We start from the raw sequence: 19,468 nt of genomic DNA on the forward strand, positions 1-19,468 counted from the left end.
TTTAAGCAATGAAAAGTTATGCCCCACTCTCCACCCCTCGACCCCACCTGTAAGGACCTGTGATCCGTGCGACGGGCAGGGCAACTCCATTGTGTGAAGGACGTGCGAAATGCAAAGTGAATGACCAAGAGATGAGTTTATATGATGTTGGGCGAGTTGAGAGGGCGGTCCCACGAGTTTGGAGGGTCGACCCTCCAATTGGGAGAAGGAAACATGTTGAACGAATTGGCTTGGGCATTGGGCGTGGGTCGGGCGGGTGACATAACCCGCCACCCACCCATATATATTGGTGGAGCGTTTGAGGAGACGAGCCATCATCATTTGGCCAACATGAGTTCGATGAGAAGAGTTCTGTAGCACGTCGATGAGCCTTCACGATGAGAGGAACTCAATTGAAAAACTCGTTCAAGAAAGTAGGGTGAAAAACTCGGGTTAGAAACTCAGGTGGAAAACTCGTGCAGGAAACACGTGCAGAAAACTTGGGCGAGGGTGAATTCGGGTGAGGTCGTTTAGGCAGAAGGGCGAGGTCATCAGGTAGAAAACTCGGGTGAGGTTGTCGGGCAAAAAACTCAGGTGAGCTTGTTCAGGCAAACCGGGCGAAGTTGTCAGGCGACCCGGGCGAGGTCATTCGAGCGACCCGGATGAGGTCGTCGGGCGACCCGGGTGAAGTCGTTCGGGCAAACTGGGTGAGGTCGTCGGGTGACTTGGGTGAAGTTGTGTGGCAACCTGGGTGAAGTTGTTTGGGTGAACGATTTTAGGTGAATGGGTGGACATGTGCACGGGCGGCTGGGCGAGGGCACGCCGTGCACGCCAAAACGAAGAATTGTGAGGACAGGCGACCCGGGTAGGGTGCGCTGTGCACGACGAAGCAGTGGAAATGGTGAAGTTTTGGAGTTGTAAATGGAGGTGTGACTTGTGCGAAGGTGACCATGTGTGGTGACTTGGTTATGATGATGTGCACCCAGGTTGGGCAAACGACACGATCATGCGATGATATGAACGAAGGTTTGGTGAGTTGTGTGGAGGCGTCGACGAGCTGGGCAACCGAGTTTGCCGAAGTTGGAAAATTGGCTAAGTGTAAATTTAGGGTTTCCAAAGATTTAATTTGTGCTTTGTAAAAGTGGAAAATTATATATATTGATATCGGGTAGACTCATATTGCAAGGAGTTGCCCCTCCCTTTATATTGTTGTGCAATTGTATATGTGTTAATTGTTGTTGATGATGAATATGTATGGGCTTTCATTTGTATAAAGGATAAAGATAATACTTGTTAATGAAAAATAAACTAAGTATGAATGTTAGGCATAGTCTACAATCATAAGTATTGGTGAAAAGAAAATAGTTGATAGTGTCGCACCTCCCTAAAAGCAGTTGAAAGACTACCGCAGGTGTAGGGGCGTGACAGGTGGTATCAGAGCTGGTCTAAGTTTTGCAAGAAACTTGGTGAACTGAATCAAGGAGATAATTCTATGAAGACCAAAGACTTGAAAGGAAGTTCAAGTTTTGCAGGTGATAGGTGGAATATCAGGGTGATTTGGGTGAATGGTGAAACAGGTTTAGCAGAGGTGAAGCATTGTGCTTGGATCAAGCTGAACAACAAGGCATGCAAGGTTTGGAAGAATGTGAAGGGAAGCTCTTGCTTACCTTATACAGGTTGAATTGGATGAAAGAAGAGAATCCCCGGATTCAAAAGGAACTTGAAGTCTTGGAAAGGAATGTTGAAGACGAACTTCTTCAACTTGGTTGGACAATGGAGCAGGATGAAGTTGCAGATTGTGCTAACAAGGAAGAGGAAGTGGTGATGATCGAGGATGTTGCAGATGTGACAACAATGGAGGATGAGCTTGAGATTGATCAAGTTGGACCAAGATCATGCAGTTTGCAGACATTGATGGATGGGGATACTCACATGGAGGAGCCTCATGATGATGATGTAAGTACTATTGATACTTGTGTTTCACTTATGCGTTTGGTAGATGAACCGTATGTAGGGAAGAGCAAAGTCAGTTTGCCGATGCAAGGTAGCATCTCACCATGGATGTCTATGATGAGACCTTGTATGGAGAAGCAAGGATTTTTGTAGGACCTGTGGGGATTGTTTTTGACCTTATCATAGAAGGTGAAAGGGCCCGTGACAAGGGAATAACATGATGATCATTGCGAAGGAATGGGTCATGCTTTAGCCACATGGAAAATTGGCTAAGTGCCTGGCATGACTCATGGTCATATTGGAGAAGGGCACACACTTGAGGTATGATGATACTTGGGTGGACTTCTCATGGCCCAGACCAAGAGCAAGTCTTGGTGGAACCTTTAGTGGGGGAGCTATGATGGAGAGACTCGTGTGATGATGATATGGTTGGGTGACCGAGTTCACTAGATTGAATATTGCAGACTTGGATGGGGATGACCGATTGTTTTGATGGGTCTACTTAGTTGGACTACATGGGAAACTTAGTCATGGACATCAGGTTGGAGACATGGAGCATGGTAGTCTTATGTAGGGACATTATGTAGGATCACTTATAGAGGTGTCACTTACGAGCATCCAATGAGGAGTGCCAAGGCAGGGATGTTGTGCAGGTAGATCAGCTGGTGTGACATGGAGATGTTTTACTTATGAGCCGATGGAGAGGTTGTGCACTCTTATACAACAAGGCCATGGACTTGGATGGATTTGTGAGCAGAATATGGAGAATTCCTACTACATGGAGAGTTGAGGCATCTTGCAGAGACCTTTGGGCCGAGACTTGTATGCTTGCTAGAGTGTTGGTTGGAGATGACTCATGGAGCTCATGATGACATGAGGTTGTGACTTATGGGGACTTCATATATGGTGGAATTGGAGGATCTAATGCATTGAGGAGCTAAGGTTAGAGACTTTGATGCAGAATGGGATGCATACGTTCAAGTACATGTATAGGTGTGGCTTGGAAGAGTGACTTGATGAGGAGGATCGATATGAGACACTTTGAAGTGATGGAGTTAAAACGATGATGATGCATTGATGGAAACACTTGGGCATGGGTTGAGCCGAGACTCAACAACTTTTGACACATGGGAGTTGATTGATCTATGATCAAGGGCAGTACATGGATATATGAGACAGGTATATACTTGTTTCTATGGCATACTTGAGGGTTAGCACATATAGATATGATGGAGATTGCTTCATGGACCTAGATGTGGCACATTGAGAGTTAGAGTTTGATGAGACGATCTCTTCACTTTGAGGAGATGGATGTTTTGCAGATGGATGATGTTGGGATAGATGCGACTAATTTCATGCAGCACATTGACACCAAACATCAAGGACAACATGTTGCATATGAGATGGAGATTACTTCATGGACCTGAGCATGGCTTACACTTATATGGAGATGGATTCTTGATCGAGTTGAGGATGTGACAGGATGCTCTGAGAAACAACTAATGATGGCATATGGATGTGCATTCTCATGGTTTGGGTGTGACGGTTGGATTAGCTACCCAACTAGTTCAAACATGGGGGCTATAACATGTATAGAGATGTGTAAGCGTTATGTTGGAGTATCATGGCAGCAGTTCACACGAGGATGACACATGATGAGGTCGACACAATATATTGTAGTTGGCATGTAGCTTGAGATGGAGGGGCTAGCCTTCCACGATGGGGAGTAGCATGTGGAGATTGTGACAAGGTGGTTGATGATCATGGATTGAGATGATTTCCAATATATGACATATAGATATGGTATGGTGATCTTGGTGACAGATGGTTACCAGGATGAGATATTTTCGAGGACGATAATGACTTCAAGTGGGGGAGGATGTAAGGACTTGTGGTTTGTGCGACGGGAAGGGCGACTCCACCATGCGAAGGACATGTGAAATGCAAAGTGAATGACCAAGAAATGATTTTATATGATGTTGGGCGAGTTGAGAGGGCAGCCCCATGAGTTGGGCAGGCTTACCCTCCACTCAGGCGAAGGCAACATGTTGAACGTGTTGGCTTGGACGTTGGGCATGGGTTGGCCAAGTGACATAACCCGCCACCTGCCCATATATATTGGTGGAGCGTTTGAGGAGATGAGCCATCATCATTCAACCAACACGAGTTCGATGAGAAGAGTTATGCAGTGTGTGGATGAGCTCGCACGACGGGTAGAACTCAAGTGAAAAACTCGTTCAAGAAAGTCGGGTGAAAAACTTGGGTGAGAAACTCGGGCGAAAAACTCATGCAGAAAACTCGGTTGAGGGCAAACTTGGGCGAGGTCGAACTCGGGCGAGGTTGTTCAAGCAGAAGGGTGAGGTCATCGAGTAGAAAACTTGAGCAAGGTCATCGGGCAGAAAACTTGGGTGAGATCGTTCGGACGAACCGAGCGAGGTCAACGAGCGACCCAAGCGAGGTCGTTTGGGCGAGCCTAGTGAGATCGTCGGGCAACCCGAGTGAATTCGTTCAAGCGAACTGGGTGAGGTTATCGGGTGACCTAAGTGAAGTTGTATGGCGACTCGAGTGATGTTCAAGTGAATGAGTTTGGGTGAACAGGTGGATGTGCAGATGGGCACGCGGGAAAGGGTGCGTCATGCACGCCGAAACGAAGAATCATGTGAATAGGCGACCTGGGTAGGGTGTGATGTGCACGATGAGGCAGTGGAAACGGTGAAGTGTTGGATTTGTAAACGAAGGTGTGACTCGTGCGGAGGCACCCGTGTGTGGCGACTTGGTTACGACGAGGCACACCTAAGTTGGCAAAATGACACGATCGTGTGATGAAGTGAACGAAGGGTTGGTGAGTCGTGCAGCGACCGTGCGGAGGTGTCAACGAGCTGGGAAACCGAGTTTGCCGAAGTTGGAAAATTGGCTAAGTGTAAATTTGGGTTTTCCCAAGATTTATCTTGTGCTTTGTAAAAGTGGAAAATTATATATATTGATATCGAGCAGACTCATATTGCAGGGAGTTGCCCCTCCCTTTATACTATTGTTCAATTTTATATGTGTTAATTGTTGTTGATGATGAGTATGTATGGGTTTTCATCTATATAATGGATAAAGATAATACTTGGTAACGAAAAATAAACTAAGTATGAATATTAGGCGTAGTCTACAATCGTAAGTATTGGTGAAAAGAAAATGGTTGGTAGTGTCGCACCTTGCTATAAGAAGTTGAAAGACTACCGTGGGTGTAGGGGCATGACACCACCTACCCACACACACACAAATACAAAGAGAAAGAGAGAGCAAGAGAGAGTCACTATAGATTCACTGGGATCTGTCAAGAGAGGAGAGGGACACAATTCTTCTTTTCAAATTTTTCACTTTAAGAGAGGTTTCCACCTCGCTAGATTGGATCCCTCTTGGGGCATGCTAGATCCATACTTAAGGTAGATTTATATTGGTTATAATGATGATAAATTTATCGTATCTATAAATTTTTTATACCTTGTTAATAGGGATAAAAAATTAAAGAAAGGTTTATATATATATATATATATATATATATATATATATATATATATATATATATATATATATATATATATATATATATATATATATCTATATTTGTGTCTATGTGTGTGTGATGGTGACATGGATTTAGATTGATTTAGAATGAGGAAATATTCTAATTGTTACAACATAGGCGTTAGATTAAAAATTAATAATATTAAAATATGATATTGTTTTAATTTAAAAGTCATAAAAAATAAAATGTAATAAAAATAATAAAAAGGATCAATAATAAAAAATATTCAATTCAATTTATTATATTGTAGATTTGTATTTATTAACACCAGTATAGATCCATCTTAATTCCTTAAAACCTCCAAATATTTGATTATGCTTGGCTCTTTCATAGATCCAAAATTAAGATGGATCTATGTTAGTTTTGAGACACACACTAAGACAATGTTTTAACTATAAGAGTTTTTTATTGTGACTTCGTTTATATATATAAAAAATTAGTTGGATAAAATAACAAGAAACAATGACTACTCTTCCACATCTAGTGGATAGTAAACTAGGTCAGTCATTGGACCTGATTATCGGTCCTCACCCCAAATGAATCTAAGACAAAATTTATTACCATTACTTGCCCCAAGGGAATCTCAGAGATTCAAATGGTGATTGATAAGAAATAGAAACAATATCAAAGAACCTCAGGTTTGACTCCAAACCTTTTTTATATAATACATACTTAGTTGACATTGATATATTTTATGAAAACGAGTTATATTTTTTAATTGAATAGAAACTCCTGATGTTTTGGAGTTAGAGATATTTGATCATCCTACTCCTTGAGGCAACTAATTCTCACCAAACTATGAGTGTTCTGAATGGGGAACTAGTTCCCCCTCCTCCTTATGCTTCAGAAATATTGTATCTGGATCTATGTTAGGAATGGCCAAGGGGTGAGTGGAATGGAGTTAATTTCCTCGAAATGCCAATTTTAGGGGAAAATGGCAAGCCATTTCTCAAGGTAAATGCATTCCAAAAGCACCATAGAAGCCTACTTATGGCATTACACCAACATCCTTGGAAGAGCACCGAAAGTGCATGAAGGTACATGCCTTCACTTCTAAATTTATCAGACGATGGCCCTTTGAGAGAGTTGGAGTGGTGGACCTCACAAAAATGACAGCTTAAGGGAGAAATTTTTCTTTTTTTGGGCCCTAAAGGTTTCTTTATTGTCATTTTTTTTAATCTAGAATATAAAGAAAGAGTATTCGAAGGAGGGCCATACTTGTACAACAATGCAATTCTATATCTCTAGCATTAGGAGGAGTTGTTTAAACCTGATAAAGAGGATTTTCTCTCTACACCAATTTGGATATGACTATAGTCACTCCAAGTGGACTTTTAGATCCCAAAGATATTGGAAGACATTTGGAATGTTTTGGTTCTTTTTGTGAAAGTTTCAGAGGTAACCAAAAGAGGCCCAAACATGTCCTATGCTCATTTTTTCATGTACAATATTATTTCTCAGCCCCTTATGGAGTCCATAAATCTAAGTTATCAAGGGGAAATATGGAGTCAACCAATTGATTATGAGAATGTGCCCTTTCACTTCTAGCTATTTCATGAACTTGGTCACCTCTTTATATACTTCCCTTGCCAAAGGAGAGAACCGAATACTATGGTTCCATCTAAAAAAGAAAGGTTTACCAAAGTTGCCACTCTCCAGAGGAATTCCAGACTGCATGCTAGAGCTAATCCTCCAATACAAGCAGGAAAAAATAGTTTGGAAATCCTATCAACAATGGAGGAATATCCCATTTAGGAAATAAAAATAGATATATGGATGAAAAAAATTCTCCTAATCAGAAGGAACAAGAAACTAAGAAACCTATCAAGAGGAAGAATTTGGAGAGTGTTGAGGAGGCTTGTGAGGAGATTGATGTCACTAACCTATTGAAGAATATAAAGTAAGATGACATTAATGATTCTTCTACCTATGATAACTACTTGTGATATATTTTTACTTATTATGATTATCTTCTCCTTATTATTACTATAGTGTGTTCTTCAATCATCAGACAACTACCAAAACAATAAGATCAAAAAGATACAAGTACGCAAGATGTAGGCTCCGAGCTAGGGAAAAACATCTCCTCTTGAGAGGAGAACCTTCAATCGCTTATTATATATTCTTTATTGATGAATAGGAAGACCCTTGAAAAACACTGGAGCCCTTCTAGTACCAAGATTGTCTTCTCAAGAATTTGATTGCTTCACTACTTCTCAAACCCAGTAGAATCTCTTCTGGCAACACTACTTCAGCCTCCATCCATAACTTTTCAGCCCTAACTGTAGATCTGCAATTTTGGCCCTCCGACAGTAGCTTCCACTTTGCATGTGTGGACTAGAACTATTTCTTCTTTGCCTCCAGCTACCTCGTTTGACCTTATTTTTCTTTCAGATCTAAAAGGGGACTTTATTGGCCCTTCCTTCAGCTCTTTTTCACCAGATCGAATATCCACAATGAAACCCTATCTCGGTAGCAAAAATCTTGCGAAAAACTATAGAATTTGATCCATCTTCTTCACATGTGTGGAGAGAAAGAGAGAGAGAGAGGAACCAAAAACAATTATTCTCCTTATTCTGCCTTCTTCGCTTGCTTTTTTCTTCTTTTTCCTTCACACGAGAGAGAGAGAGGAATGATTGTGTCCAAATGAGGTAGAATTGTCTCCTATATATAGGTCTTCTAAGGGTATAAATTATAGCTTCTAGGCTAACTTGACAGGCTAGCAGGCCGACTTGGCTTGGAAGGACTAGTAAAATACAAAAATAATTGTTTTTACAATTTTACAAGATGCCCGATGGGGTCTTCATATTATGGTAATGTCCTTATTTAACTTCTTGACCTAGGACAATTCTAGAAACACTTTAAATTAGTGCTTGACCTATAAAAAAATTCATGGGCAAGAAACCCAAGCTCAATAATAATAATAATCATTTTTCTTTCTTTACAAAATACAAGAATCAAACTTACATTTCATATATATGAATACCAAACCTAGTTACATTTTATTCAACATGCCCTCTTAACTAGGGAGGTATTCACAATTGGTACATGACTATTCTCAATACTAAAGACATACCATATGAAGAGTTAGACTAGTAATCCATATGTATAACATCATTATAACAAACATTGTCATATAGTAAGGCATTGACTAAAAACTCTATCTCTCAATATATCATAGCATAATTTTGATGAGACCAATGATTATAAACACCTTCATCATTGTATCTCAAGTTACATACCCACCTGGGTGTTCAATGAGTATGACCTTCTAGGACTATTCTTATCTTAGTTCCCTAGCCCTAAAAGAACATCAGTCCTCTTACCTACTCTTTTCTTGGATGACCTACCACATCCTTAAAGAGTATTAGATGCTAGATGATTACTCAATCCTCCATTTTTTCTTCCAAAATGAAGACAAGAATGTTGTGTCAATCTCTCCCTCTCAACTAGGGAAGATATGTTAACCAATCCAAGATTATTTCTTAAATACACAAGCCTCTTATCGGGGTGATATTTTGTCAAAACATTAGTATTTTGATCATCGGTGGGGATATACTCCAGCTTCAGTGCACCATCTTGTACCACCTTTCGAATCTACTGGTACTTGTTGTTTATGTTCCTTGTCTTTCCATAAAATATTAGATCCTCAGATAATCTTATATAGCTGGTATTATCACAATGTATTATGATAGGATCCAATGGTCCTGCAAATAGATCAGATAATATCTTCCTTAACCAGACCGTTTCCCTACTCCCTTCACAGGATGTAATGTACCTGGCCTCGGCACTACTCAAAGCCATTGTCTCTTGCTTTCTACTAATCCAAGAGACCATGGAGGATCCCAATCTAACACAACATCCTATAGTACTTCTTCAATCTCTCGTCGCCTCCCCAATTGTAATTAGTAAATCCTTCAAGATGCACATCTTTTCCTTTTTCATACTTCGGGAAGTAATGGATGGTTCTGTGTAGATATCTTAATATATGCTTTGCAGTTATCCAATCATCATTTGTTAGCTCCATTTGAATTGACTGATAACATTTACTGCAAATCATATGTCTAGCAGAGTATTCACGAGATACATCAAGGAACCAATCAATTGTCTGTGCTTAGTAGGATCCACTGGACCTGATTCAGAATTCCTTAACATTTTCATGTTTTTGTTCATCGAAGTTTTCATGGGTTTGCATTCCATCATATCAAACCTTTTCAATAACTCGATCACATACTTTTCTTGTTCAGGGAATATTTCATTTGGTTCCTACTAGACTTTTAGTCCCAAATAATAATGCATAAGTCCTCGATCCTTCATATCGAATTTGGTTGTCAACATTTTCTTACACTCTTGAATTCTTTATTCATTACCAGTTAATAGAAGATCATCTACATATAGAAGAATGATTGTAGGTTAATAATTGTCTATTTTGATGTATAGATTGGGATTTGTTGTGATTTTACTGAAACCCAACATTTGCAAGTATGCATCCATTCTAGCGTACCATCCCCTAGGAGCTTGCTTGAGGCCATAAAGTGCCTTATTCAACCTTCAAACATGAGTTTCTCTATTCTTTACCTCGAATTCCAATGGTTTCTCTATGTAGACTTCTTCATATATGGTACCATTCAAGAATATTGTTTTGACATCCATTTGATGTACCTTCAATCCCATTGATCTGACCAAAGATATTAGAGATCAGATTGTGGTATACCTTGTTGTGGGAGAAAAGGTCTCTTCACAAGAAATGCATATTTTCTAAGAGAAGCCTCGAGCCATGAATCTAACCTTGAATTTATCTATGCTTCCATTTACAACATGCTTGAGCTTATACAACCACTTAGAGGTTACCACTGATTTGTTTTCCAATCTTGGGACAATTTCTGAGACTCCATTCTTCATAGTAGATTGGTATTCCTCATTCATTACATTCTTCCATTCTTGGTATTTGGTTGCTTCTTCGAAATTGGAAGGTTCATATTCAATGTGCTTCAACATGTATGATGCATATTCTGAGTATCTTTTCGGTTTCTTGCTCTCCCTAAATCTTACTCTTGCAATGTGACCTTTTGCTTCTTGAGATGTATAAGTTAACTAGTTAGGTCTCTTTCTTATTTCAAGGAGATAGATTGTTTAACTGGTACCTTCTTCTTCATGATGAGATACTTCTTCTTCCTTATTATCTTCTTCCTCAAACATAGGAAGATCCTCCTCATCAAAATCTGATGGGAGACCTTTAGATTTCTTGAAGGGAATGTTCTCATAAAAAAATACATCTCTTCTTAATTATATTTGATGTCCTTCCTTTATGTAGATCATGTAGGCCTTGGAAGAGTTTCTATATCCAACAAATATTCTTTTGTTTCTTGGGGATCTATATTTTTTATTTTTTCCTTGAAAATGTGAATATATACAGGATACCCAAATATTTGAAGATGATCAATATTCATTTCTTCTCAATGAAGACTTCTTCTAGAGTTATATTTCCAAGTGATCTATGAGGACTTCTATTTTGAATGTATATTGTAGTCTTTGTTGCTTCTCCCCATAGGAATTTCAGTAGACCTTAATCATGGAGCATAGCCTTGACACTTTCTTCTATAGCTCTATTCTTTCGTTTTGCTACTCTATTTTGCTCGAGATTGTATGGAACAATAGGCTCCCTCTTAATCCCAGACTCCTTATAGAAAGAAATCAGTTCTTTGGAATTATATTCACCTCCATTGTCTAACCTTATAATCTTTATCTTTCTTTATGTAATATTTTCTACCTCTGCCTTGAATTCTTGAAATTTTGTGAATACTTTGTCATTGGATTTAAGTAAATAAACCTAATTTTTCGCTTAATGATCATCAATGAAAGTACCATAATATAGATGACCTCCAAGTGATTTAGACATGGAACCACATACATTCGAGTGGATGAGACCTAGCATCTCTTGAGCTCTAGATGTAATATTTGCAAATGGTTTCTTTGCATTCTTTCCCAAAGCACACCCTTTGCAGACTCCTTCATGTTCTTTTTTGATATTTGGTATCCCATTTACAATGGATTTTATAGTTGGCAAGATATTGTAATGAAGATGGCCTTGCCTTATATGCCAAATTTCAAACAAACTTATCTCAATGTGGACAAGTTCTTGATTTAGAGGAAATGAGAGTTTGTAGAGTCTTCCTTATCGAACTCCAATGATTCTATATTTTTCAATGCTAGAATCTTTAGACCAAACCACTAATTTACCATCTATAAAAGAAATCCTATCTCCTTTTTCTTCTAATTATGAAACCAGAATAAGATTTTTGCACAAACCTAGAACATATAGAATGTTGTTGAGATGAATGTTACCTCCTCCTGTCAGCTCAATTGATGTAGATACAATTCCTTTTACCGGATAGATCTTGGTATCACCAAACTCCACAGAGTATGAGAAGTTCCCTTTAGATAGGGTTTTGAGTTGCTTATGAAATACATTCATGTGTCTTGAAGCTCCACTATCTATCACCCTTATATTTCGTCTTGAAATGTTCCAGTGAGGGCTGAGAACAATCCTTAATTTTTTGAAGATTTGAGATCTTTGGAAGGGAAGAGATTATTCCATACTGACTTGAAACTTTTCTTGATGAGACTTGTTAATGATGAACACTTCTTTATAATAGGGTTGATATTCTTCATGCCTTTATCAAACCATATATCTGATACCATGTTGAAGAATCTAAGGCAAGATGACATTAATGATTCTTCTAACTATGATAACTTCTTATGATGTCTTTTTACTTATTATGATTATATTCTTATTATTATTATTACAATTCTTTCTTCAATCATAAAACAACTACCAAAACAAGAAGATCAATAAGATATAAGTACACAAGATGTAAGCTCCAAGCTAGGGAAAAACCTCTCCTCTTGAGAGGAAAACCCTTCAATCTCTTCTTATAGATTCTTTATTGAAAAATACCAAGACCCTTGACTAAGACCCTTGACCAACACTGAAGTTATTCTAAGTCCAAGGTCATCTTCTCAAGAATTTCCTTTCTTCACTACTTCTCAAACCCAATAGAATCTCTTATGGAAACACTACTTTGAGCTCCATCCACAACTTTTCTACCCTAGCTGAAAATCTGCAACTTCGACCCTCTGATAGTAGCTTCTACTTCACATGTGTTGACTAGAACTACTTCTTCTTTACCTCACGCTGCCTTAATTGACCTTCTTTGTCTTCGGTATCTAGAAGGGGACTTTATTGGCCCTTTCTTCATCTCTTTTTCACCAGATCAAATCTCCACAATGATACCCTAACCTGTCAGCTGAAACCCTCATGAAAAACTATAGAATTTCAATTGTCTTATTCACACGTGTGGAGATAAAAGGAGAGAGAGGAACCCAAAACACCTCTTCTCCTTCTTCGCCTTCTTCGCTTTCTCTTCACTGCTTCTTCCTTCGCATATGAGAGAGATTAATGATTGTGTCCAAATGAGGTCAAATTGTCTCCTATATATAGGTCTTCCATGGGTATGAATTCCAATTTCTAGGCCGACTTGGCCTTGGAAGGCTTAGCAAAATGAAAAAATAATTATTTTTATAATTTAGAAGATGTCTGATGGGGTCTTCGCATTATGACAATCTCCCTATTTGAATTTTTTACCTAGGAAAATACTAGAAGCACTATCAATTAGTTCTTGACCTATAAAACAAATTTCATTAGCAAGAAACCCAAGCTCAATAATAATAATAATCATTTTTATTTCTTTTACAAAATAATTTAAAAAGTACATTTTATATTTATGAAGACCGAACCTAGTTACATTTTCTTCAACATGACCTACTAGAAATTAATTTCCTTACAAATCCTTTTCAAAAGAACAAAGAAACTTAGTTTACCTACTTCACGAGTGGGCGAAGAAGGATTTGGGAAATTTGTCGATGGTTCAACATGAGTCCTTCCCCAAGGCTCTGTTTTCCTTGAAAACTTAGTAGTGAAAAAAATCTTAAAAAATCCCGGGTATATACTCTATAGAAGAATTCAAAGAGAAAAACAAGGATATATTAGTCAAGGAGATTGTTAAAGAACCATAAAAATGGGTAAGGAAAAATAAAAGGGAAGCATTATAAGACATGAGAGAAGATTTAGTAAACACGGGCCAAGTAATGACGCTTGAATATTATTATCCAACCCTCTAGATACCCTCCCAATGAAGATCCTTACTTGGAATATTCGATTACATAACAACTTGAAGGATAAGAAAACATATGTAAAGGAACAAATCCAAAAAGAGAAGTCAATGGTTTTAATTTTGTAAGAAACTAAATTGGTGTGGAAAAGACTAGAAAAAATATTGGATTTTTTTTTTGGAAATGAAGCCACTATATGGCATTAGATGTGCAAGGGACTATGAGAGGATAGGATATTGTATGGAAATTAGAAGATATTTTATTGTAAGAATGGGTTGCAATCCCTTGAATTTTGATAGGATTGTTTAGATACTTAGGCACAAGTGAACCAATTGTGTTGACGACAGTTTATGGACCTCCCATACCCGTCAATAAGCCAAAATTTTTAGCCCACCATTTATATCACAAAATGTGGATACTACAAGGATTATATGGGCATTTATTTCAACATAATATGGTCAATAGGAGAAAAGGTGGGTATTTCAGATAAACTTTGACCAACCTCAACAACATTTAATAGCCTAATTAAGGATCTGTGACTAGTGGATATTCCTACAGTCAATGGTTCTTTCACATTTTACAACAGAAGGGGAGAACAAGATGAAATAGACATAAGATTATATAGATTCCTGGTAACAGAGGAGGTGATACAAATGGATATTTATATTGGGGCAACCATCCTACCTTTTCTGGGATAATACCACTGTCCCCTTCATTTAGAATTATATCTCAAAGCGATGCCAAAAAAGTGGCCTTTTAGATTGGAAAAATTTTGGTTATATTAGCCCCTTTTCATCGAACAGGTCCAAGTTTGGTGGTGGGAAACTCATTTTTAAGCTAGAAATAAGATACACCCCTTCCAATTTAAGCTATAAGAACTAAAAAGGAATATTAAACTTTAAAATAAACAATATTTTGACAATATTTTTGAAGAAAAATGAAGGTTGGAATGAAAAATGAAGGATCTACAACAATGAATGATCATAGAGGGAAGGATGATGGACTTAGTTGTGGAAGAATGACTCACTCTTATCAACTAGAACGAAGGTGAAAACAGGAGGAAATGTTATGGAAGAAGAAGACAAGGGTTAAAATGGAAGAGGAAATGTTAAAATTCTAATGGATTAATATTATAAGCCCTTGGATTAATATTATGAAACCAAGGATTAGTAAAATTAGGGGATTATCAATATTATAAACCCAAGGGATTAACAAATTCAAGGGACTCATATTTAAAAAATAAAGGATTAATATTATAAACCCTAGGATTAATATTAAAATCTAGGTTTATTATTATAAACCCTAAGATTAATATATCAAACTTATGATTAATATTATAAACCCTAATATATTATTTTATATATTAGGGATTAATATTAGAAATCCAGGGGATTACTGATATTATCAATCGAAGGGATTAATAAGCCCAAGGATTAATATTATAAAACTTAATCTTATAAAAACTAAACCTGGTATTATAAAGTAGAATATTGAACCCTAATTTATTCAAAGTTTATATGCGACATTGAATACATTGGAGTGCATGTATCATTGTGACAATGATTATCACAATGCTTGTCATATTGGGACGATGCTTGGCACACAAAAACTCTAGATTGATTTATGTACCATTCAAACGTCATAATATTAAACCCTAATTTTAAACAAAATATTATAAAACCTAGAATTACAAACCATGAGATTAGTATTGTAATCCCTATGATTAATATTATAAACCCTTGCATAAATATTACAAACTATAAGAGTATAAATCAAAATATTAGAAAAGTAATAATAAACACAATACTACAAACCAAATATTAGAAACCTAATATTATAAACCCTAATATTAAACCCCAATTTTTTAATGTCACATTGTGACTTTGAATAAATTGAAATGTAATGTAACATTGTGACAATAATTGTCAAATTGATTGTCGCATTGAGATATTGCTTGTCATAATGTGATGTTGGACACATTTATGTACCATTCCAGCACCACAATATTAAAACTTAATATTAAACAAAATATTACAATACCTAACATCATAAAACTCAATATTATAAACCATAAGATTAACATTACAAACCCTAAGGTTATAAACCATAAGATTAACATTACAAACCCTAAGATAAATATATTAAACCTTATGTTTAATATATTAAATCCTAGGATTATAATCCCTAAGATGAATATTATAAACCCTTAGGATTAATATTAGAAACCCATGGGATTAATATTAAAAATCCTTGGGATTAATATTATAAACACAGAGAAATATCAATATCGTAAGCCTAACGAATTAATATTATAAACCACGGGAAATAATATTAAAAAACCCTTGGTTAATATTACAAACACGTGGGATTAATAAACCAAGGGGATTATTAGTATTATAAGGCCAAGGGATCAATGAAATGCCACATTGTAATGTTGGATAAATTGCAATTTAATATAAAATTGCAGGAATGTTTGTCACATTATGACATCATTGCTACGTTACAAACCTAAGGGATTAATAAACCTAAGAGATAGTTGAACCCAAAGGATTAATAAACTAAAGGGATTAATATTTTAAACCATAATATTAAAATAAACCCTAGGATTATTATGATAAACCCCAAGATTAATATATCAAACCTTATATTAATGTTAGAAACCCTAAGATTATAAACTCCAATATATTATTATACATATTAAGACTTAATATTATAAAATGGGGAAATTAATTATACCAAGGTATTTTTGATATTATAAACCCAAGGTACTTATAATATTCTAATTGTAAGTTATTAATACACATAAAGGAATAATATTAAACCCTATGATTAATATCTTAAACCTTAAGGGTATAAACCCTAAACCTAATATTATAAAGCAAAATATTAAACCCTAATTTATTTAATGTGAATGCACAACATTGAATGGATAAAAAAATGCAAGGGATTATAAACCCAAGGGATTAATATTACAAACCTTAGGATTAATATTAAACCCTAGGATTATTATTATAAACCGTAATATTAATATGTGAAACCTATGATTAATATTATAAGCCCTAATGTACTATTATTATGATGATGATGATGACAATGATGATGATTAATATCCACTAAGACCAATGTTGTTTGTCAAACCTTAAGAATAAAAATAATATAATTGTAATTCTTCAAAATCTTATTTCTATGTTAAAAAACAAGGGAAAGAAACACTCCAAGATCACTATTGTTGGGCTGACTTAACAAGTCAAGAAGATTGGAAGTGTGACAGGTGTTATGGAAATGAGAGTGGATGTAAAAGAAAGTTCTTTTTCATCTTCCACCCTCTTTGTGTCACAAAGCCAAAAAATTCTATTGTCTCAGGGAGTCTTTGTAATAGAATAGTACTCGTTTTCACTTTGACGCTCATGAGAATTAGTTATTATCTTATCAATGTTCCTTTTTTTCTTAGAGCTAGTCAAAATAGAAAGATAATTCTCATTATCAAGAGTGAGGTTGATCATGTCCTTATAATATCTTAGCTTCCTTTTACCCTCCAACTCCTTATCATCCCATAAATTACCCTTAAATTTGGAGGTGATAGTATATTTGACACTATCCTTGCTTCCCGAGATGATCTTCTCATTTATCCCCAATGGTTAAGCCAAGACTGGGCATCCTTATGCCACCCATGCTTGAGGCAGGGGTTTTGACTAAAGTTAGAAGAAAGTTTAGGAAGCCTCTTGGATTCCATGTTGTAAATATTCTTCTTATACAAGATATACTTAAAAATAACCTTTGTTTTAATGGGGGAGAGACCAAATTTGGTTACAAGGATAAGATAGTGGGTATTTCCCTTGATCTTGAGATTGTAAACCTAGTGGATTAATAATACCAATAGATTTTTGATATTATAACTCCAAGGGGTTAATAAACCCAAGGGATTTATAATATTATAAACTCAAGGGAGTAATAAATTCAAGGGAATAATATTAAACATTTTGATTAATATAATAAACCCAAGGGGTCAAAAACTCTAGGATTAAAATTATAAACCTTAAGCTTATAAACCCTAAACCTAATATTATAAAGTGGAATATTAAACCGTAATTTATTCAATGTGGATATTGAACATTGAATAAATGCAATGTAATGTATCCTTGTGACAATGATGCTCACAATGTTTGTCACATTGTGATGATGTTTGGCACACTACAATGCTAGATTGATTTTTGTACCATTCAAACATCACAATATTAAACCATAATATTAAACAAAATACTATAAAATCTAACATTATAAAACCCAGCATTATAATCTATGATATTAATATTGTAAGCCCTAGTATTAATAGTATAAACCCTACAGTAAATACTACAAACCATAGGGTTAGTATTTGAAACGCTATGATTAATATTATAAACCTTTGCATGAATATTACAAACCATAAGATTAAAAAACCAAATATTAAATCCAATATTAAAAACCCTAATATTAAAAACCAAACATTTCAAACCTTAATACTAAACACAATATTATGAACCCAATATTAGAAACCTAATATTAAGCCCCAATATTATAAACAAAATAGTAAACATAATATTATAAACCCTAATATTAAACCCTAAGTTAGTATTCCCACATTAGGACATTGAATAAACTGGAATGTAATCTAACATTGCAATAATAATTGTCAAATTGATTTTCGTATTGAGACAATGTTTGTCATAATGTGATTTTGGACACGTTTATACACCACTCCAATACCACACTATTAAAGCCTAACATTAAACTAAATATTATAATCCCTAATATCAGAAAGCCCAATATTATAAACCATATATTAACATTATAAACCCAAGGTTATAAACCCTATGATAAATACATTAAACCCTAAGTTTAATATATTAAAGCCTAGAACATAATCCCTAAGATTAGTATTTTAAACCCTTAGGATTAATATTATAAACTGAAGGGATTAATATGATAAAGCCAAGGCTATAATGTTAAAAATCATTGGGATTAATATTACAAACCATTGGGAATAATTTTATAAATCCTTGGGATTAATAAAACCAAGGGATTATTCATATTATAAGCCAGAGGGATTAATGAAATACTGCATTGCAAAGTTGGATAAATTGCAATGTAATATGACATTTTGGGAATGTTTGTCACATTGCGACATCAGTGTTATGTTTGATAAAAAAAATTCACAATGAGACATTATAATATTGAAACCATGTTTGTCACAATGTGATAATGTTTGTCACATATGTTGATGAAGTTCAACATGGGTGAACATGGTTCCACTAATTTGACTATGGTTGACCATTGTTTTCAATGAGAGATTATGGTTCTCTATATTGATAATCCAAGGCTACAGTTGGCTATGTTTTACCATAGTCACCTATGTTGACGATATTTTACCATATGGTTGGCCATGTCGATCATCGTATAGCCATCGTTTTTAAACATTTCATATGGTGACTATGCGTGGTGAAGTAAAATTATAAGTGTGGACAGAAACAAATTCCTCTATCCCAATAATGTGTCTAGCCATAACTGATACATTCTATGGAAGATTTCCTTAGGTTATAACCAATTAAGAGGGCCTACCTCTTATTACGCTTATCCCGTTTGATGATGTCCTTTCTTTCTCGCTCCATCTATCTCTCGCTTCCTTCTTCAAACACCTAAAACAAGTAAACAATAGAAAACAAAAACCGTGATAATAGACAAAATGTAATTCAGCCTACTTAACAAGTCAAGAAACATTAAGCGATGAACATGTAATATTACAAATCA

The sequence above is a fragment of the Pinus tabuliformis genome, chromosome 2_2 (assembly GCF_031772625.1).
Source record: "Pinus tabuliformis cultivar Carrire ecotype Pingquan chromosome 2_2, CPIR1, whole genome shotgun sequence".
NCBI lineage: Eukaryota > Viridiplantae > Streptophyta > Pinopsida > Pinales > Pinaceae > Pinus > Pinus tabuliformis.